This window comes from Lontra canadensis, unplaced genomic scaffold, assembly GCF_010015895.1.
Source record: "Lontra canadensis isolate GAN:19392208 unplaced genomic scaffold, GSC_riverotter_1.0 scaffold20, whole genome shotgun sequence".
NCBI lineage: Eukaryota > Metazoa > Chordata > Mammalia > Carnivora > Mustelidae > Lontra > Lontra canadensis.
The window spans coordinates 10,110,543-10,135,887 of NW_022631014.1; the positions used below are offsets into that span (position 1 = coordinate 10,110,543).

Here is a 25,345-nt window from a genome sequence, read left to right on the forward strand (position 1 = left end):
AGGATGCAAATTTTTCACTTGACTGCCCCTTTTACTATCTTGTTACCTTACTGTCACATTCTGCTGTGTTTGGTGCATCTGAAGAAAAGTCTTCCCTTTCACTTTTTTCTTTTTCTTTCTTTCTTTATTATTTTTTTTTAAATAGGCTCCATGCCCAGCACAGAGCCCTACATGGGGCTCAAACTCATGACGCTGAGATCAAGACCTGAGCTGAGATCAGGAGTAATATGCTTAATCCCTTTCACTTTCACTGGAGAATAGAATCTGGCTGTCAGTTGCGGGGAGTGGAGCATTTGGCTGCTGGCATCTCTGCATGGGGAGGGGGAAGGTGGTGTATGAATACACATCTGGAATTCCAAGCCTTCCATTCACATGTTTTGCTTTAAGCCTTAACCCTGGCCATGTGTCCTCATAGTTGCTCACGAGTTCTCCCGGGCAAATCTGTCCACTTTTTTTTTTTTTCTTTAAGATTTTTAAACTTCTTTATTTGACAGAGAGAGAGAGAGAGAGAGATCACAAGCAGGCAGAGAGGCAGGCAGAGAGAGGGGGGGAAGCAGGCTCCCTGCTAAGCAGAGAGCCCAATGCGGGGTTTGATCCCAGAACCCTGAAATCATGACCTGAGCCGAAGGCAGAGGCTCAACCCACTGAGCCACCCAGACACCCCAAATCCATCCACTTCTAATTCGTTGTCCCCTTGAGTATGAATTTGGGATTAAGCTTTTTCTTCGGCCACATCAGTTGCCATTCCACCGTCTGCTTTACATCTTCCCAAAGTGTGAACAAGCATCCCCTTTTCCTCACCAGATTATGCCTTTTCTTCCTTTACCACTATGTTGTTGGAGAAGATAAGGGAATGCGTTCAATCCATCATTTATTGCTGTCCAGGCAATGTTTGGAAAAAGGAGGAAGATAAGGTGATTGTAAAAATATATTTTTTTCTCACTAGAAATCAGAGCTGATCATGAAAATAAAATTCTAAAGACTTTTTAAAAGTTGGTTTTATAACCAGTAGAAAGTAAAAGAACTGAGTTGCACTTGCTCTCTTTGCATTTGTTTCCTCACCTGTCAAATAATAGGGTGAGACTGTGTTACTAGTTGTTTCCCCACACCAAGCGATTATTAGAATCAGCTGGGGTGCTTGTTTGTAATTTAGATCCCTCGGCCACAAGGGCCAAAGATCCAGATTCGTCCGTAGGTCTGGGTTGGGGACAAATGGGGGTCCAACTGGGGGCAATGGAGACCAGTAATCTCTTGGGGCCCCCGATACTTGGATATTCTCTGAGTCTGTGAATTTCATTTCTATTGCTTGATTCTCTTTTTAGCTGGAAACTGTTTTATGAATAACAAATATTATAAATATTAGGAAAATTGTAAGGGTACCTGGGTGACTCAGTTGGTTAAGCATCTGCGTTAGACTCAGGTCATGATCTCAGAGTCCTGGGAGTGAGTCCTGCATGGGGCTCCCTGCTTTTCCCTCTGCCTCTCAGCCAACTCATGCTCTCTCTCTCACTCTCTCTTGCTCTCAAATTAATAAATAAAGTCTTTTAAAAAATTTTTTAAAAAAATTGGACAATTGTAGATCTAGTAAGAGCCTTAAACTGAACATCAGTATTACATAAAAATAGGCCAAAGATTAACAGGGGGAAATATAATTGATGTCATAGCTGGGAGGGGTAGAGTGGGGGTGTTGTGAGTAGATGATATATGATTTGGAAAAAATGTCAAAATACATTTTTATAGTTGGAAAGCAAAATGCCTTTCTCACATAATAATTTGGAACATTAAAAGCTCTTGTTTTTGTTTTTTTTTTCCTTATCTGACATGATGCACAGGAAAATAAATGTCATTTCTGCACATAAATCTCACTAGTCAGAATGGAAGTCAGAGGTGGTGGGAATGGTGTCATGAGATTTTCAGGCTTATCCAAAGGGGTCATGGGCTTAAAAAGGTTGCAGAGCACTATAGTAATGAGATGGACTGGTTTTTGAAGAAAAGTGAGAAAAGAAAACCATTAACTCCAACTGTCACTCTTCCAACTGAATATTGAAACCAGTTGGGAACAAATTTTGAGTGAGGTTTACAGTCATAAACAACGTTGGTGTTTTTGAGGTTTGCTTGTGAATCGCCATTTAGCGGTACCACATGCTTCCTAGAGATAGTTTAATTGTCATATTTTAAAACCTTCAAACGTGTTAAGTTGCCTGTTACACGGGGCTAACTTACTGAAAGGTTTCTGTTCGCTTAGATTAGTGGATTTGTGTGTTGCATTTTGGCTTAGTGGACAGAAGATTCAGGAGACTGGAATTTCCATTCTACTTTCACAATGACAGTGTATAAACTGGAACAAGTCACTGAGTATTTTATCTGTAAGTCTTTGGATAAAATGTACTGCATGCAAGGGTGACTTGGCTCAAAATTTGTCACCCATGGACTGCCAAGGTTCATTTGACTGATTGACAGACTTGGCCAACTTGGTAAGTTTCTTCCTCCTTCTTTCTCCTTCTGTATATTGAAGATAAATGAGGGCATGAGATCCAAAGTGCTAGTTGCTTATTGTAGTGATAGTCATGGTAGTAATGTAATGATAGTCATGGTATAATGGTAGTGGTATTCTTACTATATATATCCCTCCTTAATGTCAGAGGGGAAATGAATGAAGGAGACCAGAACATTTGATCTTGTGTTAAAGACAGTGGGTCTAGAAAAAGAAAGCTGATTTTGAGCCCTAATTCTGCTGGCTTTGTAACTTGGTCAGGATGGTTTAAGTTCTCTGAGCTTCAGTTTCCTTGTTCATAAAATTGAGGTCACAATAGCTACCTGATGGCATTGCTTTGAGAACTAGATGAAATAATGTTTTTAGGAATGAGGACTGTGCCTAGCATTTTGTCCCAAAGATGATGGGAACCACTGTAAACTTTTCAGTAAAAGAATGATATGATTAAGTTTGTTTCAGTAAATGTGAAGGGTCAGTAGGGGGCACATAAAACTGGAAAATGAGATTTGAAGCAGGGAAACAGGTGGAAAAGTTGTAATATGGCCAAAAAATTACATAATCTTAAATAAAGCAGAGGAAGAAGTGGCGAAAATGAGACATCCTTGAATGACGGCAGTGAGGCCTGGTCTCATTCGTCTTTGTGCCCCTGGCACCAAGCATAAAGCCTGACTTACAGTTGGGGCTGAGAAAATATTTTACTTGATTGTAGAATTGCCTCAATTTGATTCATTGTCATCACAAAAGGTAATAAGGTGAGAAATTCTGTTGTTCTAACTGATGTGTTTTTTTCATGTTTCCGCTTTCCCCCAACTCTCTCCCTCTTTTCAATTTGGGGAGCTAAACATTTTTCCTTCTTATCCTTGGGAAAGAGGCTCCATGGGAGAAAGTAGACTTTAAAAGTGTTATCAAATTAACAAATGATCATTGTTTCAAAAAAGCCTCATCTCATTTGGAAGAATACATGATGAATTAGAGTCAGTGTCTGCTTCACAAAAATAAACAAAAATTTCTTGCCCTGTATGATGGAGAGAAACAGAGGAGGTATGATAAGATCTTGTGGCTTTCTAGGGTAATGGGGGTGAACCAAGGATTCAGGAAACTGGATAAGCTTGAGGAGGCTCAAGCTTCTGTCCCTGGGTAGTGTCTGGGGGTGTGAGTGACAAGAGGCAAGTTCCAGCCCCACCACTTTCCTAAGGGGGCAGCCCGACTGTTGTCTGGGTAATGTAAGCTTCACTGAGTTCCTTGTGTTAGAGCATGGCATTGCAACAGCAAAAGAGTCTAGGACTGAAGAATATAAGTTTCCCACAGATCATAGCAGTGCCCCACAGTGGAATTTTCCCACACGGAGGTGTGACTCAAAGGAGAATCAGGGTCTTAAAGAGATCTAATGATGGGAATGACAACGAAGGGCAAAAAGGTGCCATATCAGCCTGCCAATGACCAACGATTGAGGTCTGGAAAGGAACCAGGACCTCTGAGTGGATGATAGTGTAGACACCCACCAACAATCAGATATTCTCTCCCACTCCATCCTGATACTTTGACCCTATGAGTCCTGTGAACCTAGTGACCCCCAAAGTTCTGATGCAGCCCTGGGCAAGCCGAGGAGCTTGCATTTGAATTAACTCAAATTATGTCTTTACTATGCAAAAGTGTGGGGACTCACAATATAAATTGAGTTCGGTTATAAAAATATGAAGAAAATTTCTTGGGTACCTCATTTTGTCAACTGACATTCCAGATTCCTATATGAATAAAATTTTGGACATATTAGTAGAAGTAGAGTTGGCACTGATTTTAAGTTGCTGCATGAACACATTCTATGAGGCACAGGTCAGAACCCACCTGAGGTACAAATTTAATCTAGGAACCCACTCTTCAGGATTATTGCCAAATTGAGCCTGATAAGGATGGAAAGAGAATAAAAATCATGCAATATGAAAAATCATGTGAAGAACTGGGATCCTTAGCTGGGACTCTAGCAGTTTTCTAGCAGTGAGGACTAAGGCTGGAATTCCTGCAATGTTTGTGTAGCAGACTGTTTTCCAGGTACTATCTCAAGCCCTTCATAAAAGTTAATTTCAGTTCTTATGAAAAACCAGAGCAATAAGTACTATTATTATCCCCATTTACCAGGTGAAAAAATAAAGATGCAAAGAGGGTAGATAATTTGCTCAAGTTCATATAGCTGATGTGTGACAGAGCCAGGATTCATTGGCCTCACTTCACTCACTGTCATGTTCTAATTAGTCTGACAAAGAACTTTATTTACAGTCAGAAAGGACTATGAGCCACAGGAGCAGTGATTTCACTGAAAGTGGGTTAGGCAGGTGTCATGGTTGGTATCAAGAGACTCTGAGGTCTCTGATTCTGACTTCTAGGAGGCTGTTTTCTTGAGACTTTACTGGCTAATTAAATTTTTTAAAAATTTGGTTTGAAATGACCTTTTTCTCCCTCAAGTGGCATGTGAGACTTACTCAACAAAAAGCAATAAAAATCTAGCTCAGGTGATGTAGCTCTTGTTCTGTGTACATAATCATCCTTACAAGTACCCTATTGAAAAATAGCAGACTTTTGTAAGTGAAAATATTTTATTTATGTAGTTACAAAGCTAATTGAGGATGACTTGGTGAAATTTTTTCAGATCCTATCATGCTTAAAAAAAAATCTTTTTTGGGAGGATGACTCTATCTCCTGATTGTTGATTCTGTTGGCTGAATTTCTAGGGGTTCGTTTTTCCTACATGTTTTGGAATTTTGGTTTGAGAGCTCATCTTGTGGAGGAGGGAGTCCTCCACCCATTCCCACTTCTATCTGCATTCACTTCTGTCTAACAGACCTGAGATTATCATGATCAATCTAGTCTTCCATCTCATTATAACACTGGAAGTGTTGTGGTTGTCCATGAGGATCTGTCTCTTAGGAATATCAAGAGTTTCAGTACTTCTGGAATGCATTCAGAAAGTGGATGAGTACAATGAAATGAGGGCAAACTCCAACTTGCTTTATGTAACACTGACCTTTTCAAGCATGCAACTACATAAAATTCAAGAAAGGGTTATATTGTATTTTAGGCTGAACATTATCAACAGTGGTTTCCCATTTTGGAAAATCAAATTATTGAGTCTAAACACTTAGGTTTTTGAGTTGCCAATACCGTGCATGGCATTAATCTGCTTCTGTAGCTGTCTCTTTCACTGTGATTGCTACACAGAGTTGCAAATATCTAGCAACTTCCTTAAACTTTTCAATGTGACTGTGACCAAGCATTTACATATTGAAGTTGTAAATTTCTTTCCTTCTATGTATTCTTTATCGTAAAGTTAGTCTTATAGTGATTTTAAAAAATCTGTATATAGGTAGGTTAATTTATGGTTAAATTTCATTTGTGGCAGAACAGAGGGCACTATAAATACTTATTATAAAATGGAGGTTTGAGGATTTAAAGAGCTTTCATTTTGTTTTAAGTTTCTATCATCCTCAAAACCTCAAAATGAAACCAAGCTCAAACTTCTCAATTAGAAAACCAGGGCTTCCTTGAATCTTGACTCAGGTTTACTAAAAGAATATATGACACTTCACGAAAGTTGGTAGGAGGTAAGGTTTCCAGGGAAGGCATTGTGAAGCATATATCAGGTTTAGAAAAAAACAAATATCGGGTTTAGAAAATTTTACTGTCTCAGAATATTTGCAGAAACTTTCTACTAAGCATGTTTTAAAGAACACATTATATAAGCAAGTGCTGTAGCAAGCCTTCAGTATTCATACACATTTCTGTTAGAGTATTTATGTATTTTTTTTTCTTTTATTCTCTTACATGAATGAGTAAGGATGTCTGATAAGGATATCAGAGGATACATTTTAGCTCCAAGACAGGGGAGATCCAAAAAACAGATAACCTTCCTTTTTTAAACTCAACATTGCTTTCCATTGACTTGGTGGAAGTTCTTTGTTTTTACTCCATTTTTCTCCTTGAAATACCTTTTCTCTTTTTATTTCCGCTCTTTCAAGTCCTATGTTATACATTGAAAGAATAAATGGACAAAAATGTCTAATGAAAAAAAGGAAGCAAAGCTTAATGAATGAAGAGTCATCTTGCCAAATAATGAAATGTTTTATTATTTGGCCATATTGGATAAAATACCATGTTAAAGTACAAGAATAGGTACAAATAAAAACAATATTACAGAAGAAGACCCTATCAAAAGCTGTTATGATAAAATGATATAAGAAATGAGTAAAGATTATTATATAAAGGGTGAATACACAATAGATAAAACTTTGAGAGAAAGTTAGATTCTTACTATATATCATGCATCAAAATAAATCTAACAGAATTTAAAAGTTTTATTTAATGTAAAAAATGGCAGAAAATATGGAGGATGATTAGTGTCATGATCTCAGAGAGGGAAATAACTCTATATGAAAAAACAGAAAGCAAACCAATGGAGAAAATCACAAAGGAAGAGATGGATCAAGTTAACTTCTTTAAATTTTATTTTTATTTGTAGTAACAGTATGCCTGCTTTGTTAGTTCTACTCTATGCTCATGAAGTGGTCTTTAGGCCCTATGAATGTGCATCTCCAACATGAGCACATCTGCTGCTTACAGGTATCCAGGTTGGGTTCCGTATAAGGTCACAATAACTAAGAGAATGACAGTCACATTGTAGATACATTTATTATTTTGATCTATTTTTATATTTTTATTATAACTTGTTTTAGGTGTCAAAGATAGGCTATTTGTATATTTATTATAACAGTTCCCTAACTAATCAAGTAAAATATCTTTTCGTAATAGAATACATATATACTGTTTTGCTTTGATAGTGAAGGAACGAGCTTAACAAACAAAAGACTTTGTTGATGTAACAATAAACAATGCTTCTAATACTGGAAGCTACTTTTCACAAATTTCATGAGCTCATCAGAAAATATCTCAGAATGAAAAAGAAAAATTCCCTGGTGGTAAAATGTAGCTAAATTTTGAGTCTTATTTTGTAGTTAACAGTATTGTCACTTGTCTATTTTACTAAAATGATATTGCAGAGTTTCCATTTAAGCCTAATAATACTTTCATCTGACATGAGTCTCTATAGAATGAGTAATATTTATTTACCATTACCACATAATGATCTAATTATATCATAGCCATTATTATGCTGTGAAAACTTTATCATACAATTTTAATTGCTGTTAAAGCTTAATGGCTCATTAAATGAATAAAAGTTAAAAATTTTACACATTCTAAAATAAATGTATAAAATGATCACATTATTTCTGCCCAACATTGTGTCATGATCAGAAAAACAGAAAATGAGAATCCACCATCCAAAAAACAAAAAAGAAATTATTTGGATCATTGAATGCCAGGGGGAAGAAATAAAAGGAAATGATTAGTCTCAGGAGAATCTAGCAGACTTCACAGAGGGGACAAGTGGTGAATTTACTCTCTATTTCTATGTGAATGGGAATGGATGAATTTCTTTAAAAAAAATGAGAGAGGAAAAACACCCACATAGAATCCATTAAATGATTATACTTGCTGTTGATCCAGTTAAAGTCCTTGTATTTGAATACTGAAAGCAGAACTCTCTTGTTGAGATTATCCATCTCCAAGAGGACAAGTTTATCTTCTCAATGAAAGCACAGATAGGAAGTTTTTGAAAACTTCTCATATAAGAATTCCGGCTAATGTTGAAAGAAAAATCCTAACTCCTGTTATTTTTTTTTTAAGCTGAAAGAAATCTATATATATATATATATAAATATATATATATATATATATATATACACACACACACACACACACATATTATTTTATAAATCCCTTATGGGAAAAAAAAAACAACTGAATAAAGAGAATGGGGGCATAGAATGACAGATTTTGTCACTTATCATAAAAAAAATGAAGAATAAAATGAATCACTATCATTTTATTGTTTAACTTTTGAAAAAAATAATTTTGACGCTATAGGAAATAAACTATTTGAAGATGAGAAACAATGTGTCAATAGTAAATGTATACTATAAATTTTAATGTATTTAGCAAAACATTTGAGCATTCAGAGAATTAACTAAACAACTGAATGACAATAGGAATCTCCTTCATTTAGTAGAAACCATAGCAAAATTGGATAACATTACCACTGACACTTAAGCATAATACAAACATCAACAACAAATAACAATATGGCACATTATGTAGGGGATGAAATATAAAACCGAAAATCAAGATTATAGCAGATGGAATTAAAAATATTATTTAATGAGGTGAACAATGCTAATTATTATTCAATCATTTTAGATATAATCAATGGTGTGCTGATAACCTCTCTTAAAAAAGAAAAACTGTGGCACTTGCTGATTTCAATGTTGCAAACACTCCTAATAAGGCTGATTTCAAGCTCCTAATAATTTAACAACCGGTTCACAAAATTCCTGAATATTTAATGGTAGGCTTTCACCAGCCAGTGCAAGCTAGCTCCTACATACCACATACACATATAATCAAAGCCCTGTAGAACAGATGATAACTGGTGTTAGATCTGTGAATTTAAAAAAATTGAAGTCTTGTTATTTCTACATGTGACAAGTTGGGGGCAGTTCTGTCCAGTAGGTGACTTAAGTAAAGAACAATTATATATGTATTTTTAGTAACCACTTATAAGAGAAAATCTGGAAATCTAAATCCTGGGTACAATAATAGCAAAAATGTGCAAGGAAAACAGCAACTTGCAACAGTTGATGTTTGAAAATGATAAAATATCCTGTATTCTGATTTCTGTGCATTTTTTTAAACTGGGAGGAAATGAGACAGCAAAACTCTCTGGTAACTCTGAACAGCTTTTTATATGGCACAAAGTATAAAACCACTTTTCAGCCTCAATAAAAATTAAAAAGCATTGGATACACATTTACTAAACATGAGTATTTAGCCATTGTTGAATTTGGAATAGGAAATGCAGTTGGTAACATGATGCTACTAAAAACACAAGTAGAAGAGGGGAGATTCGGTGGGGGTGGGGTGTGTGAAATGGGTGACAGGGATGTAGGCGTGCACTTGTGAGGAGCTCCAGATGATGTATGGAAGTGTTGAATCACTCTATTGTACACCGCAAACTAATATAACACTGTATGTTAACTGTACTCAAATTAAAATAAGAAACCTGATTTAAAAATTTAAACATTAAAAATTTTTTTTTTTTATTTGATGGACAGAGATCACAAGTAGGTAGAGAGGCAGGCAGAGAGAGAGAGGAGGAAGCAGGCTCCCTGCTGAGCAGAGAACTGATGTGGGGCTCGATTCCAGGACCCTGGGATCATGACCTGAGCCAAAGGCAGAGGCTTTCACCCACTGAGCCACCCAGGCATCCCAAATTTAAACGTTTTTTAAAATTAAAAAATATCCATTGATAAAAATAAATAAAAATAAAAACACAAATAGAGGCAGGTTAAAAACTCTTAAAGTTTTGTGATGGCACTAATAAATGTATATATTCTAGAAAAGAAGCCAAAGAATACTTGAAAAAATATCAAAAGTTATATTTTTTTGTTTAGCTTTAATTTATCATATTTTAAAAAAGTATTAATGTTGTAAGCAAAATGTCGCAGAAACTGAAATTCAAGACTTAAATAATACCCTTCAAATGTCATCAAAGAGATTAAGAAATTTATTTTTTAAAAAAGTATGATTGTGGTTTTTATGAAAAATATATTATTGTTGTTAAAGATATTACAATCTCTGGATGTAGATATGAATCTCAAACCTACAAGGAAAAAGACCAAGTTTGACTGGGAAATCCCACAATCAACCCATCTTTGTCGAAAACCAAAATTTCCAAGTGAAGAATTTTGTTTTCTGTATCAGATACAATAATATTATCATTAAAGAAAGTTTTATTTCTTATTTTATTTTTTCTTTTATTTATTTTTAATTTTTTTTAAGTTCAATTAGCCAACATATAGTACATCATTAGTTTTTGATGTAGTGTTATTTATGATAAAAACTTAAAAAAAAAGTTTTATGATGCCAAGAAAATACTACACCTATTTTGGTGCTCTAGATAACACCATCTGATGAAATATGAAGAAAATGAAATAGTACAACTACACAAAAAGTTAAAATTGATATCTACTGATGACTGTAACAGCAAATGTGATATTTATGGGTCACAAATACTTGAGAAACTAAAATCTTTAAGCTGTTTTCTAGAATCTACATAGATTTCCTCTGAAATATTGCAATTTGAATATCAAAATGTTTGTAGCAATAACTTACTGAATACGTTTTCAAATATTCTGATATTTCTCAGGCTATAAGTAACTTCCAATTTCAGTTGCCAGTGGCGAATATAGTTTCAAAATTAAAATGTACTTAAAACTAGTTAAGGTTTGTACTATCTGAAGAAAAGTAGTGAGCAAATCAGAGGTTATTTCTATGGAAAATGGGATAGTGGATCAAGTAAGCATTGGAATCATCATAAAGAATTCATTTCCATAAAGCAACTATTAAAAACATATATTCTGACTATGCTATTTGTTACCATTTTGATTAAATTTTTCATTTTCTATTATTTTATGCTCAATAATCTTATTTTTGTAATTTCTACAAAATATCTTTTATTTTGTAGAAGTAAAAGATAACTAATAAGTTTTATTTAAAGAAAGAAACATTTCTAATTTGCTCATTGTGTGAACCAGAAGTATTCTTTTTTTTTCAGTAAATCAGTATCTTTTTTTTTAAATAATTTTTTATATTTTTTTATAAACATATAATGTATTATTAGCCCCAGGGGCACAGGTCTGTGAATCGCCAGGTTTACACATTTCACAGCACTCACCATAGCACATACCCTTCCCAATGTCCATAACCCCACCACCCTCTCCCTACCCCCCTCCCTCCTGCCACCCTCAGTTTGTTTTGTGACATTAATGTCTCTTATGTGAACCAGAAGTATTCTTGATTAAACACATTTATTTATACATGGTTGTGTATGACTATTTATAAAAATTATACAAATATACATTTAAAATGTGACAAAAATGAAAAATGGAAATTACTATAGTTTATGTTTTATTATATTTATTTCTGTATTGTTAGTACTAATGTATTTTATTTATGCCCTAAAATGTTTATAAGTAATATTTTCTTAATAGCACTGTGATTAAATATGCTTCACTAAAATATTGTTTTAGCTATTTTTGAGAAAGTATCCAAAGGACTGTTTCTTTTTCCTTTTTTTAAAAAGATTTTATATTTAAGTAATCTCTGTACCCAACATGGGGATCGAACTCACAACCCTGAGATCAGGAATCTCATGTTCTTCCCACTGAGCCAGCCAGGCAACTCCAAAAACTGTTTCTTGTGTTTATTTTAATATCAAGTTTTAATGGCTGTTACAGCTGAAAATTATCCCTCAGAAAGATGTTAGTAAGAAGCTTCAGTACAAATGTTAAGCTCAGTATCTATCATTAGGCTTAGGGGAAAAGATTTAAGTAGTGAATAAGTATCATGTGACTTTTTTTTTAAAGATTTTATTTTATTTATTTGACAGAGAGAGATCACAAGTAGGTAGAGAGGCAGGCAGAGAGAGAGGAAGGGAAGCAGGCTCCCTGCTGAGCAGAGAGCCCGATGCGGGGCTTGATCCCAGGACCCCGGGATCATGACCTGAGCCAAAAGCAGAGTCTTAACCCACTGAGCCACCCAGGCGCCCCGAGTATCATGTGAATTTTGACATCTGTGAAAAATTAGGGATTCGTCTTGACATATTAGATTACATATAGACCATTTTGTCAATCAGAGTGACTTTATGCTACCAATAGGTAGTCAAATAAAATGCACAAATAGTATGTAAGTCTATATCTATATATCAAACAGTCGTCTTATTAATTTTAATTGGTCTGGCCAATCTCTTGGCAGATCTGATGAGCTTCTAAAGTAGATAACAAGAAGTGGAGTGTCAGTCCCAGCTCATTTATATTTGCATTGATAATAGTGTATTCAGCCCACATTTATTTGCAGGAAACTTCTAGACACTTCTGTGTATTTGAAGGATAATTAAAAAAAAAATTTTAAGTAATCTCTATACCTAGCATGGGGCTTTAACTCATGACCCCAAGATCAAGAGTCATATACTTTTCTTTTCTTTTTCTTTTTTTTTCTTTTTAAAGACTTTAATTATTTACTTGACAGTGAAAGAGAGAGAGTGAGCACAAGCAGGGGCAGCTGCTGGCAGAGAGAGGGAGAAGCAGGCTAGCCAACCAGGTGCCCCAAGTCATATGCTCTTCTGACTGAACCAGCCAGTTATCCCTGAAGGATAGTTTAAGAAAATCTGGGTACTATAAGCTGTAGATCTTTTTAGTCACATGTAAATGACAACACATGGAAATCTTCCAAAGAGGGATAAAGGGCAGCACCATCAACCTTCCATGTTTTAGGGACATCGCCTGGGTGGCTTAGTGGGTTAACCGTGTGCCTTAGGCTCAGGTCATGATCCTAGGGTCCTGGGATGGAGTCCCACATCTGGCTCCTTGCTCAGTGGGAAGCCTCTACCTCTGCCTGCTGCTCCTCCTCCTTGTGCTCACTTTCTAAACTCTCTCTCTCTCTGACAAATAAAATTAAAACAAACGAACAAAAAATCCTTCCATGTTTTAGAGCAACATTTTCTCTTGGTTATCCCTTATACCCGATAGGTGATTCAATCGAAGGATCCCGGGGTACTGATATGTGATCCAAAAAAAAAAAGATCCAAAGGTCCCAGGGTTTGTGTCCATATTAAGTATTGGCAAAGTTTAATTTTTATATTTTTTAAAGATAAAATAAATAAAAATAAATATTTCAATAATTTCTCTCTGCACCCCTTGTGAATCATATGCTTACCCCCAGGGGCATGTGCCTTGTCCAATACAAACTCAGACAATTGGAATTTCCCTCAAACTAGGAAAGGCATAAGGATGTTGTGCTGCCAAAAAGATGATGAATATTCACTATAATTATGAATTTTTTATATTATCACTGAATATGTCACCAAAAAGAAACCCAACTAAATGGATTCTGCTAATTGGAAATTAAAAATTTTAGAATGCTTTTTTGCATGTAAATATTTAATGCTATATAATAAACAGAGTTTTACAGTAAGTTTGAAAGGAAATGGGTTAATATCTTATTTTCTCACAATCAACAAACAACATATAAAGACTTAAAAAAATTTTTTTTAAACTGCTGGAGAAAGTTTTTTAAAGTCACAAGGCATAAACAGATGATTCACAGAACTACAAATGACTGAGGGACCACGAAAAAAAAGCCTCATAAGTAATCAAAGAAATGTAAAATAAAACTAAGACTATCATTATCTCTCTATCAAATTATCTATGATAAATGGTCTCTAAAGATAGTCTTCCATAATTCCTCCATTGCTGTACATACATGTTATACCTCTCATCAGGAGGTGGCATTTAGGGTTGCCTAGGTGGCTTGGTTAAACGTTTACCTTCAGCTCAGGTCATGATCCCAGGGTCCTGGGATAGAGTCCCACATTGGGCTCCTTGCTCAGCAGGGAGCCTGCTTCTCCATCTGCCTGCCTCTTTCTCTCTCTCTCTCTGGCAAATAAATAAATAAAATCTTTTTTAAAAAAGAGGTGGCATTTATTTCTTCTTCTTTAGAATTTGGGCTGGTCTTGTCACATGCCTTAATCAATAGAACGGGGTAGAAATGATGCTGTGCATCTAATATGTAAAGATGCACATCACTTGATTATATGGTGGTTCTATGTCTAACTTTTTGAGGAAATGGATACTGTTTTCCATAATGGTTGTTCCATTTTACAATCCCACAAATTGTGCACAAGAGTTCTGCTTTCCCTACATCCTTGCCAACACTTATTTTCTGTTTTTTTTTTTTTTTATTTTGTTTTTGTAATAGTCATCCTAATGGGTATGAAGTGGAATCTCATTGCTGTTCTGATTTGCATTTCTCTTATGATCAGTGATGTTAAGCATATTTTCGTAGGCTTGCGGGTCATTTTTATATCATCTATCTATCATCTATCATCTATTCAAGTCCTTTATCCTAAAGAATTGAAAGCAGGGTCTCCAAGAGATATTTGTATGCCGATATTTGTAGTAACATTACTCACGATAGCCAAAAAATGTAAGCAACCTAAATGTTCATCAGTGGACGAATGGATTAACAGAATGTAGAATATATGTGCTAATGGATATTATTCATACAATGGGATATTATTCAGCCTTAAAAAAGAAGCATCTTGTTATGCTACAACATAGATGAACTTTGAGGACATTATGTTAAATAAACCAATCATGAAAAGACAAATATGATCTGGTCCAATTATATGAGTTGTCTAAAATGGTCAAATTCATAGAAACAGAAAGTAGAATGATACTTACTAGGGGTTAGGGGAGGAGGAAATAGAAGGTTGTTTAATGGGTGTAGAGTTTCAGTTTTGCAAGACAAGAAAGTCCTGGAAATCTGTTGTAAAACAATGTGAATATATTTAATGCTAATGAATTGTTCAACTTAAAAATTATTAAGATGGTAAGTTTTATGCATAATATCTTTTACTGCAACTAAAAATTTAAAAATTTAGTAAATTTAAATTTGATAAAATGTGACTCTCCAGGTGGAGAGTCATAAAGATGTTCATTATAGTGCTATTTCTAGTAGTAACTTATTATTGAAATATCTATCAACAGAATTAGGGCTAGGGACATGAATTGTGATATATCTATAGATATATCATAATCAATAGATTATATCAATAATCAATAGATTATTTCAATGATGTAAAAAATCTATGAAGCTGAGTGAATATAGAGAGATATGAGAAGTGAATATAGAGATATAAGAGAAAACTTTTTAGTGTGATCCAAATACATAAAAAATACATACACATATGTATGTATAGATGTTTGTTATATATGTAATATAATCATACATAGACATATTCTTTGCATGTGTGTATGTGTGTGTGTGTGTGTATTTACATATCATGTCTGTTATATACATGCATATAACCAGTTTATTGAAGGAGCCAGACTTGGTAGGTTTCAAATATAAAGTAACTTTATTCTTCCACACAACTGCCTTTTTCAAATAAATTCTGGAGACTCGTTCTTCTATCACCAAGATGAACTTGTGAGCAGATCCTATAGCTTGTATAGTTGTTCAAAGATATTAAAAAGCCTAGCCTAGGGGCACCTGGGTGGCTCTGTTGGCTGAGTGTTGGACTCTTGGTTTTAGCTTAGGTTGTGGTCTCATGGACTGTGGGGTCTGGCCCTGGGTCGCACTCTGCACTCAGTGGAGAGTTTGCTGGAGATCCTCTCCCTCTACCCCTCCCCACCCAACTCTCTCTCTCTCATTTAAATAAATATTAAAAAAAAAAAAAGCCTAGCCTATGCTAGCATCATAACTTCAGTCTCTTGTTTTGTGAAGCTTCTTTCCTGGTCCAGTTTAGGAAACCTGCAGTAGAAAAAGGGGATTGGTTGGTTGCTTCTCAATTACCCACTTCACTTTTTCACCTCACTTCCTGCTCACTCAAGTGCCCCTCTATCCTGCTGGATTGAAGGAAGGTAGGGAGGAAAGGAAAGATCAGAAAAGATAACTGCCATCATCCTTTTGGACATGACAATGGTTTAGATGCTGATTTCCATACAGTGTCTTTGTGTTCTCTAAAAACCATCTTCCTGGTCCCGCCCACGTAATCCTCTTGCCCTTTCTCTTTGCCAACTTCCCTCCAACTTTCTCTTACTCACGAAGATGCATGCCATCCTTGCCTAGTTTCATACTACTGTTTTCTCAGCCTTCTCCAGGTGGCCTGTCTCCATTACAGATATCTTCTTGGAGGTGGACCCTTTTGAGATGATTGCAGTCATGGTCCACAAAGACCAGAAAAACAGGGATTTTTGTTTCACTGAACTCTCAAAGTGGATGCAGATGCTTTTTAACTTGGGTGTTTTGTTTTTGTTTTTGTTTTTTTCCTCCTAGTGCCACTGATGTCTTCCCTTAGCCTCTCCTCTTCAGAATTTTTCCAGGAGGGAATCAGATACTGGTACTTGTGTCTACCAAACTCCAGAGAACCCTAGCCAAACCATCCAAGTAATTTTCTTGAATCTTCATATTTGGATCAAGGTGACAGAGAAACACACCTCCTACAGATGTTGGGAGGAGCAGTACACCTGTTGTTCTAGGACAGCTCTCCCTCTGAGGCAGGTTTCTCAACTATAACACTATTGATATTTTTGGCCAGATAAGTATTTGTTGTGAGTGGCTGTCCTGTGCATTGAGGGATGTTGAGCAGCATCTCTGGCTTTTAGTCACTAGATGCTAGCAGCACAGCACCCCACCCCCTGCACTAGTTATGAAAACAAAAATGTCTCCAGGCACTGCCAAATGTTTCCAGTTGAGAGGCATTGACCTAAAGGCATTCTTTCTATAAAACTTCCTACTTCTTAACCTTCTTTTTTTTTTTTTTTTTAAGGATAAAGTGGGTGGTGAGCTAATGCTGGCAAAAGAGAACCCCAAATACAAGTTCTGCATAGATGGTGCAGTGTTTTGCTTTAGAATGTGGGGACACTTGGTATGCTGAAACCCCAAGATAAGAATAATTCATTTTAACAACTTGTTGTTCCACATACAATGATTAAAAAAAAAATACCTAAGTGATAGAAGAGATAAGAAAGCATACCAAAATATTAATAGAGACTATCTCTGAATGGTGAAATCATTAGTGATGTCTTAAAATTATAACTTTAATATTTTATACAATGAATTTATAGTTCATGTACAGAAGTATTTTTTTTTTAAGATTTTATTTATTTATTTGACACAGAGAGAGAGATCGCAAGTAGGCAGAGAAACAGGCTGAGAGAAACAGAGGGAAGCAGGCTCCTGCTGAGCAGAGTTTGATGCGGGGCTCGATCCCAGGACCCTGAGACCATGACCTGAGCCAAAGGCAGAGGCTTAACCCTCTGAGCCACACAGGCACCCCCAGAAGTATTTTTTTTTTTTTAAATAAGACCAAACAAATCATACCAACTTTGAAGACCTAACTCAGATTCCATTTCCTTCATGGTGACTTTCCAGATCACCAACCTAGAAATCCTTTTTTAATTCTGGAACAATAATTGCAGTTGACTTCTCTCAAACACCATAACCTTCACAGTCACCCCATTAACTAGAGACTTTGTTCTTCTTGTTTTGCAGATGAAGAAACTAACTTTAGAGAAGTAAATAAGTTGCCTAACTGGTCTAATCCTGGAAACCAATAAGACAGAGCTGTCACTCAAGACTGAATTTGTCTCTTCAGTCCATTTTTTGCCCCCCATCATGTTGGTCACTGGGTACCTAGAACTCAAGGGTGTTTTACGTGAATTTAAATATTACTAGAACATTTTTTTTCTTTGTCTGCATAGTATTCTCCAACAAAATGATAAACAGTTTCTTTTAGAGAATAGGCTATTGAGCTTTCATTAAATATCTTCATACAGGGCCATAGGGTATGTAGATTACCGAAGTAGTGTTTAGGTAGAACAAAATGGCAATCACTTATAAGTTATATATAAACATGAGACTAACCCATAATTTCTACCATAATTATTCAACATCACTTTCTAATGGCAATATCATGTCATGAACATGGCATGAGGATATATAATTAAGGATATATAATTATAATGATGATATATAATTAAACAGGTGACCTGCTGCCTAAATATGCATGTTTTTTATATTCATGGAAAAGGAGAAACAATTAATATATACTGTAAAAAACCACATTGTTAGTCATACTAAATAAATTTTAGGACAAAATTATTATGTAAATTGAACATATCTATTTACCAAACTATTTATAATGCAAACTCAACATAATAATAACGGTAGAGCCTATGATGATTAAAAAGAGAGGTAACAGCTGAAGAGGCACATGGCCTCGGGAGACCCATGCCAGAGCTCTAGTCTTGGAGAAACAAGAACAAGCTGATTTCCACTTAATGCAGATGAGACACCCCAGATATGACAAGGCTTTGGTCCTAGTGGCTCAACAGCTGGCTGAGTAGGGTGAACAGGTTGCAAATTTTCAATCCTAGAACTGTGTGGTGGTGGTAGAAACAGGAACTGATATGTGTGCCATGGAAAAGCCCTTCATTTCTATTACTATAGTCAGAATAGGTACAACGCATCTTCTTTTGGAAAATTATTGAAAACAGCAAAGTTAATGGTAAAACTCAAGGGTGCAGACTTTGTACCAATGATACTAAGAAATGTAGTCTATGGACCAACATTGGCATTACTTTGGACATGCTATTTCTTGGTCCCTGACCTAGAACTAAGTAATCAGAATCTTTGGAGTTAGGACCCAGGAATTTGCATTTTAACCTGCTCTCCAGGATGACTCTAATGGATGCTAAAGTTTAAGAGACACGGTCTATACCAACCCCACCACATTTACCACCCTAACAACAGGAGGAGCCTCCTTAAGAATCCATTTAAAGTATAAATTTCTAACTGTGCTGTCCAAGACAGTAAACATGGACCACATGTGGCCACTGAGCAGCTGAAATGTGGCTGGTCCGAGTAAAGATGTGATGCAAATATAAAGAAAATGCTGGGTGTCAGAGACTGAGTATGATTAAGGAATGAAAAATATCTCCTTAATAATTATTTATATTGACTACATGTTTAAATAATAATATTTCAGATATATGGGATTCAATAAAATGTATTATTTGTATCATCTGCATCTTTTTACTTTTTGGCAGAGTTACTGGACATTTAAATTTGCATATATGATTTGCATTATATTTCTTTTGGACAGCATTGTTCTATCTAATTGCCTTAAAAAAAGGAGATTTCTTTCCCAGCCTACATTTTCCAGTTCTAAACTACCAAGAGCTTATTTCTAGTTCTAAACTACCAAGAGCAGAAAGAACAGGCATTTTTTTTTTCATGTTTAATAGGTGCCAGAACTTATACTTAGCATCTTGCATAGATTACTTCATTTAACTCATACAAATAGAGGTAGATACTATTTTTTTTTCATTAATTTAAATTCAATCAGCTAACATACAGTACATCATTAGTTTCAGATGTAGAGTTCAACAATTTGTCAGTTGCATATAACACCCAGTGCTCATTACATCACATGCCTTCTTTAATGCCCATCACCCAGTTACCCCATTCCCCAACCTACCTCCCCTCCAGCAATCTTCAAATTGTTTCCTAAAATTAAGAGTCTCTCATGGCTTTCCTCCATCTCTGATTATTTCCAATTCATTTTTCACTCCTTCCCTTATGATTTTCTATGCTGTTTCTTATATTTCACATATGAGTGAAACCTTATATTGTCTTTCTCTAATTGACTTATTTTACTTAGCATAATACCTTTCAGTTCCATCTACATCAATGTAAATAGTAAGTATTCATCCTTTCTGATAGCTGAGTAATATTCATCTTCTTTATCCATTGATCTGTCAATGGACATATTGGTTCTTTCCATAGTTTGGCTATTGTAGACACTCTGCTATAAACGCTGGGGTGAAGGTGCCCCTTGGATCACTACATTTGTATCTTTGGGGTAAGTACCCAGTAGTGCAATTGCTGGATATTAGTGTAGCTCTGTTTTACCTTCTTGAGGAAACTCCATATTGTTTTCCAGCACTGCTGTACCAGCTTGCCTTCCCACCAACAGTGTAAGAGAGTTCCTCTTTCTCTGCATCCTTGCCAACATTTGTTGTTTCTTGTCTTGTTAATTTTAGCCATTCTGACTGGTGTGAGGTGGTATCTCATTGTGGTTTTGATTTGTATTTCCCTGATGCCAAGAGATGAGGAGCATTTATTCATGTGTCTGTTGGCCAATTTTATCTTCTTTGGAGAAATGCCTGTTCATGTCTTTTGCCCACTTCATAACTGGATTAATTGTTTTTTGGGTGTTGAGTTTGATACGTTCTTTGTAGACCTTGGATACTAGCCTTTTATTTGATAGGTCATTTGTAATTATCTTCTCCCATTCCATAGGTTGCCTTTTAGCTTTGTTGACTGTTTCCTTTTTTGTGCAGAAGCTTATCTTATTATCTTCTTTCCTCGTTGTTCTGCTTAGATGATCTGCCCATTACTGCGAGTGTGGTGTTGAAGTCCCCTACTATTATTGTCTTTCATCAATGTGTTTCTTTAATTGTCATTAATTCACTTATATAATTGGCTGCTCCCAAGTTAGGAGCAGAGATATTTATAATTGTTAGATCTTCTTGTTGGATAGACCCTGTAAATATTATACAGTGTCCCTCTTCATCCCTTACTACAGTCTTTGGTTTAAAATCTAATTGTCTGATATGAGGATAGCTACTCCAGCTTTCTTTTGATGTCCATTGGCATGATAAATTGTTCTCCACCCCCTCACGTTCAATCTGAAGGTGTCTTTAGGTATAAAATGAGTGTCTTGTAGACAGCATATGGATGGGTCTTGGTTTTTTATCCAATCTGATACTCTGTGTTTTTCGTTTGAAGCATTTAGTCCATTTATATTCAGAATAACTATTGACAGATATGAATTTAATGTCCTTGCATTGCCTGTCAAGTCCTTGTTTCTGTAGATTGTCTGTTTCTTTCTGGTCTATGTTACTTTTGGGCTCTTTCTTCACTTACAGGATCCTCTTTAATGTTTCTTGCAGGGGTGGTTTAGTGATTACAAATTTGTTTAGTTTCTGTTTGGCCTGGAAGCTCTTTATCTCTCCTTTCATTCTGAATAACAGCCTTGCTGGATAAAGTATTCTTGGTTGCATGTTTTTCTCATTTAGTGCCCTGAATATGTCATGCCAGCCCTTTCTGGCCTTGCCAGCTCTCTGCAGAGAGGTCTGCTCCTAGTCTAATGTTTCTACCATTGTAGGTTAAGGAGCTCTTGCCTTGAGCCACTTTCAGGATTTTCTCTTTATCTCTGAAATTTGCAAGCTTCCTTATCATACCTCTGGGTGTTGTTCTATTTTTATTGATATTGGAGACATTCTCTCTACCTCTTGGATTTGAATGCTTGTTTCCATCCCCAGATTAGGAACATTTTCAACTATGAAATTCTTAAATATACTTTCTGTCCCTCTCTCTCTTACTTCTTCCTTGGGACCCCAATAATTCTAATATTGTTTGCTTTATGATATTGTTGATTTCTTGAGGCCACACTCCATGGTTCATTAGTTGTTTTTCTCTCTCTTTTCCTCAGCTTCCTTGCTTTCGATCATCTTGTCTTCCATGTCACTGACTCTATCTTCTGCTTCATTTAACCTAGCTCTTAGAGCACCCAGTTTAGACAGCATCTCAGTTAAAGCATTTTTAGTTTCTGCCTGATTAGACTTTATTTCTGCACTAAGAGATTCTCTTGTGTCTTTAAGTTTTTTTCAAGCCCTTTTAGTAACTTTATTATCATTTTCCTGAATTCCATCTCTGGTATTTAACTTATATCCATACTGATTGGATCTGTGGGAGAGTGTGTATCATCTCGTTCTTTCCTTTGTTGTGAGTTCCTCCTTCTAGTCATTTTGCCCACAAAAGAATGGATGAATGAGAGAACAAAATTAAAAATAACCACAAACCCAAGTGAAATGCACAATAGACAAATCTGAAGAGGTCAGAAACCAAAAAAGAAAAGAAAAAGAAAAAAAAAAGTGGGAAGAAGAGAGAATATAATCTTCCAGGTGTACAAAACAGGGTGATCACTTAGTCCTTGTTTTTTTTTTTTTTTCTGTTATGTTAGAAGACACTAAATCCCAAAATTGTAAAGAAAGCAACACACACACACACACACACACACACACACACACGTACGTTTATATATGTATATATATACATATATATCCAAAAATAAAATTGAATAGAGTGAAAGGAAGCCAAAAATGAAGAATACAGCTAGAAAATATAAGTGTAAAAATGAAAGTTAAAAAAAAAAAGACTCATAAACAAAGAAACTAGTCAAAAAGGAAAAAAGAAAAGGAAGAGGAAACTAGTTGAAAAGGAAAATTTTAAACTGAAAGATTAAAGAATCATGAGAAAAAAAACTCGACTTCTATATACTATTTTCCCTTAATGCTGGAGTTTTGCAGTTCTGTGTGCTTTATAAACTTAGTATTCCCCTGATGTTCCAGCTCGTCTTCTGGGGAAGGGGCCTGCTGCACTGATTTTCAGGTGTCTTTGCCTCAGCAGAATTACACCATACCTTGCCAGGGGGCGAGGGTCAGGGTAAGTTGCTTCGGGTTACTCTATGTGGCTTTTGTCCTTGAAAGCTTTCTACACTGCTTTAGAGGATGAAACAAAAAAAGAGAGTGCCCCAATCTGCAGCCCTGGGGCTGAAAGATGACACTCCCCTCTCTTTGTAAACCCTTAGGCAAAAGCAGTCTTCATTTTTGTGTGTGCCAAACTGCAGACTCCTGCAGTATGTACCCTCACCTATCCATCCGGGGAAGTGAGGAGGTCACTGTGGGCCTGCTGCTTGCAGTGCCCCTGCTTGGAGAGCAGTCACCCAATTGCGCCACAGTTCATAGTCAATGGAAAATTGAGCTGAAAGCCCACTCCTGGGCTCACTGACTGAAGCCAGTTTCCTTGCTCCAATGCTTGGAATCTCTGCTGACTCAGTCACCCCTGTTCTTTCTGTGAACCTGGGGATCCTGAGACCACATTGTCCTACCTAGGATTCTGCCCTGTTTCACCACCTGAGCACCTTTCAGGAAGGACATCTCTCGCTAGAGCAGGCTTTTAAAGGTTCTGATTTTGCACTCGGCTGCTGTATCAATTTCCAGTAGCCAGCTTGTGGGAGGCTCCCTTCCACCACCTACTGTTTATCTTCCAATATATCCCCTCCAATTCACTTCTCTGCACCTCCTACCTTGCAAATGTGATTGCTTTTTTTGTTTGTAGAATTCCAGCAATTCTTTTCTTACATCTCTGGTTGAATTCATAGGTGTTCAGAATGATTTGATAGATACTTAGCTAAATTCAAGGGACCAGATGAAAGGCAGTCCCCTACCCTTCTACCACCTTGCCTCCCTTTATAGCTACTGTTATTACCCCCATTATAATGATAAGGAAAACTGAAGCTCATAGAGAGTGCCTAAGGTTACCAGGTGATACTTGACAGAGCCAGAAGTCAATTCAGGTCCATCTCCCCCCAGAGCACATACTTTTACATATTTCCCTGTACTTCTTCTACTTGTTAGATAATATACTGAAAAAGAGAACTATTTATTTTCAATAACATTTCTGTACATTAAAATGATGCATATGTTCAAGCTATGTCAAGTAGAAGCAGATCATTAGAAAGAAATAATGACAGAATAAACTCTATGTATAATGTGTGAATTTATACATATTTAAGATATAAAGCCACTCAGAAATTTAGACACAATATTCTTTGGTTTTGCATCCAATCAAGGGCTTCTTTTACTATTCCCATAATAACTCTTTGTGTTTTGTTTTGTTTTGTTTTTAAGTAGGCTCCCCATCCAACATGGAGCCCAACATGGGGCTTGAATTCACCACACTAAGATCAAGACCTGATCTGAGATCAAGAGTCAGAGGCTCAACTGACTGGGTCAGCCAGACATACCTCCCAGAATAACTCTAAATGTTGGTTATATCTCTAAGAAATCTCTCCAAATTCATTTGGCAGTATTTAGATCAGAAACAAATCAAGAGAAACCAGCAACTTCATAGCTTTTGAAATACTCCATGTTATGTCTTATCAGTGTCAAGGTCTGAACTAGCCTAGGTCACAGTTAGGCTATTAGTTAGGGTGGTCTTTTTTAAATAAATGATTCTTTTCACCAGAAGATCTGTTAATCCATGATGAAATGACACCTTTTAAAATGTAAACAGACATGTCTTGGGTTATGGACATTGGGGAAGGTATGTGCTATGGTGAGTGCTGTGAAATGTGTAAACCTGGCGATGATTCACAGACATGTACGCCTGGGGCTAATAATACATTATATGTTAATAAAAAATTAAAAATTAAAAAAAAACAGACACATCATCAGTCTTTCTTTTAATGCCTGACAGAGGAGTCAGGAAGACTGCCACCAATATACCATTCATTCCAACTGTTCCATAAATATTTGCAGTTGTTGATAGAAGACATCACCAGGGCAAACTTCAAAATCAAGGGGATACAGAACAACAAAGATGTCTAACAATAACCAACAGCCTGTTTGAATATGTCCTCAAAAATGAATAAAGTGTGCATTCCATCATCCATGAAGTAATCTAATAAAACACCAGAATATGGAACTATGTACTGAAGAACAGAAGGAGGGAGAATATCAGAAGCAGTGGCGGAAATTGCAGTGGTGTACCTCATGGCACCGATATCTATAAGCCTCTTCATCAACCGGGATAAACTTGAGTTCTTATGATTAACAGCAACATTGCTTTTTATTAGTTCCATTTTAAACATATCTGGTTAAGGGATACCTGGGTGGCTCAGCTGGTTAAGCCGCTGCCTTCGACTCAGGTCATGATCCCAGAGTCCTGGGATCGAGTCCCACATAGGGCTCCTTGCTCAGTGGGGAGCCTGCTTCTCTCTCTGCCTCTGCCTGCCGCTCTACCTGCTTGTGTTCTCTCGTGCTCGCGCTCTCTCTCTCTCTACAAATAAATAAATAAATAAATAAATCTTAAAAAAAAAACATATCTGGTTAATAATAGTGTCAGTAAAAATTGGTGTTCTAAGAGTTTGCCCCTAATAACCAATTTAAGTTGACCACAGCCAGTTAGCTCCAAGCTATTCACAACTTCAGTGGTGACCTGCACAGATGTTGGTAAATGTTCCCAGTTGCTTTTGGATCAAGTCTCCTATGG

General features: G+C 36.2%; 1 long non-coding RNA gene across 1 annotated transcript; it reads left to right on the forward strand.

The window, feature by feature from the left end:
* Positions 1–7,814: 7,814 nt before the first annotated feature.
* Positions 7,815–19,305, forward strand: LOC116869673. The gene is made up of 3 exons (XR_004383084.1): positions 7,815–7,933; positions 16,499–16,642; positions 19,273–19,305. It is a non-coding gene; the product is annotated as an uncharacterized LOC116869673 (long non-coding RNA).
* Positions 19,306–25,345: the final 6,040 nt, after the last annotated feature.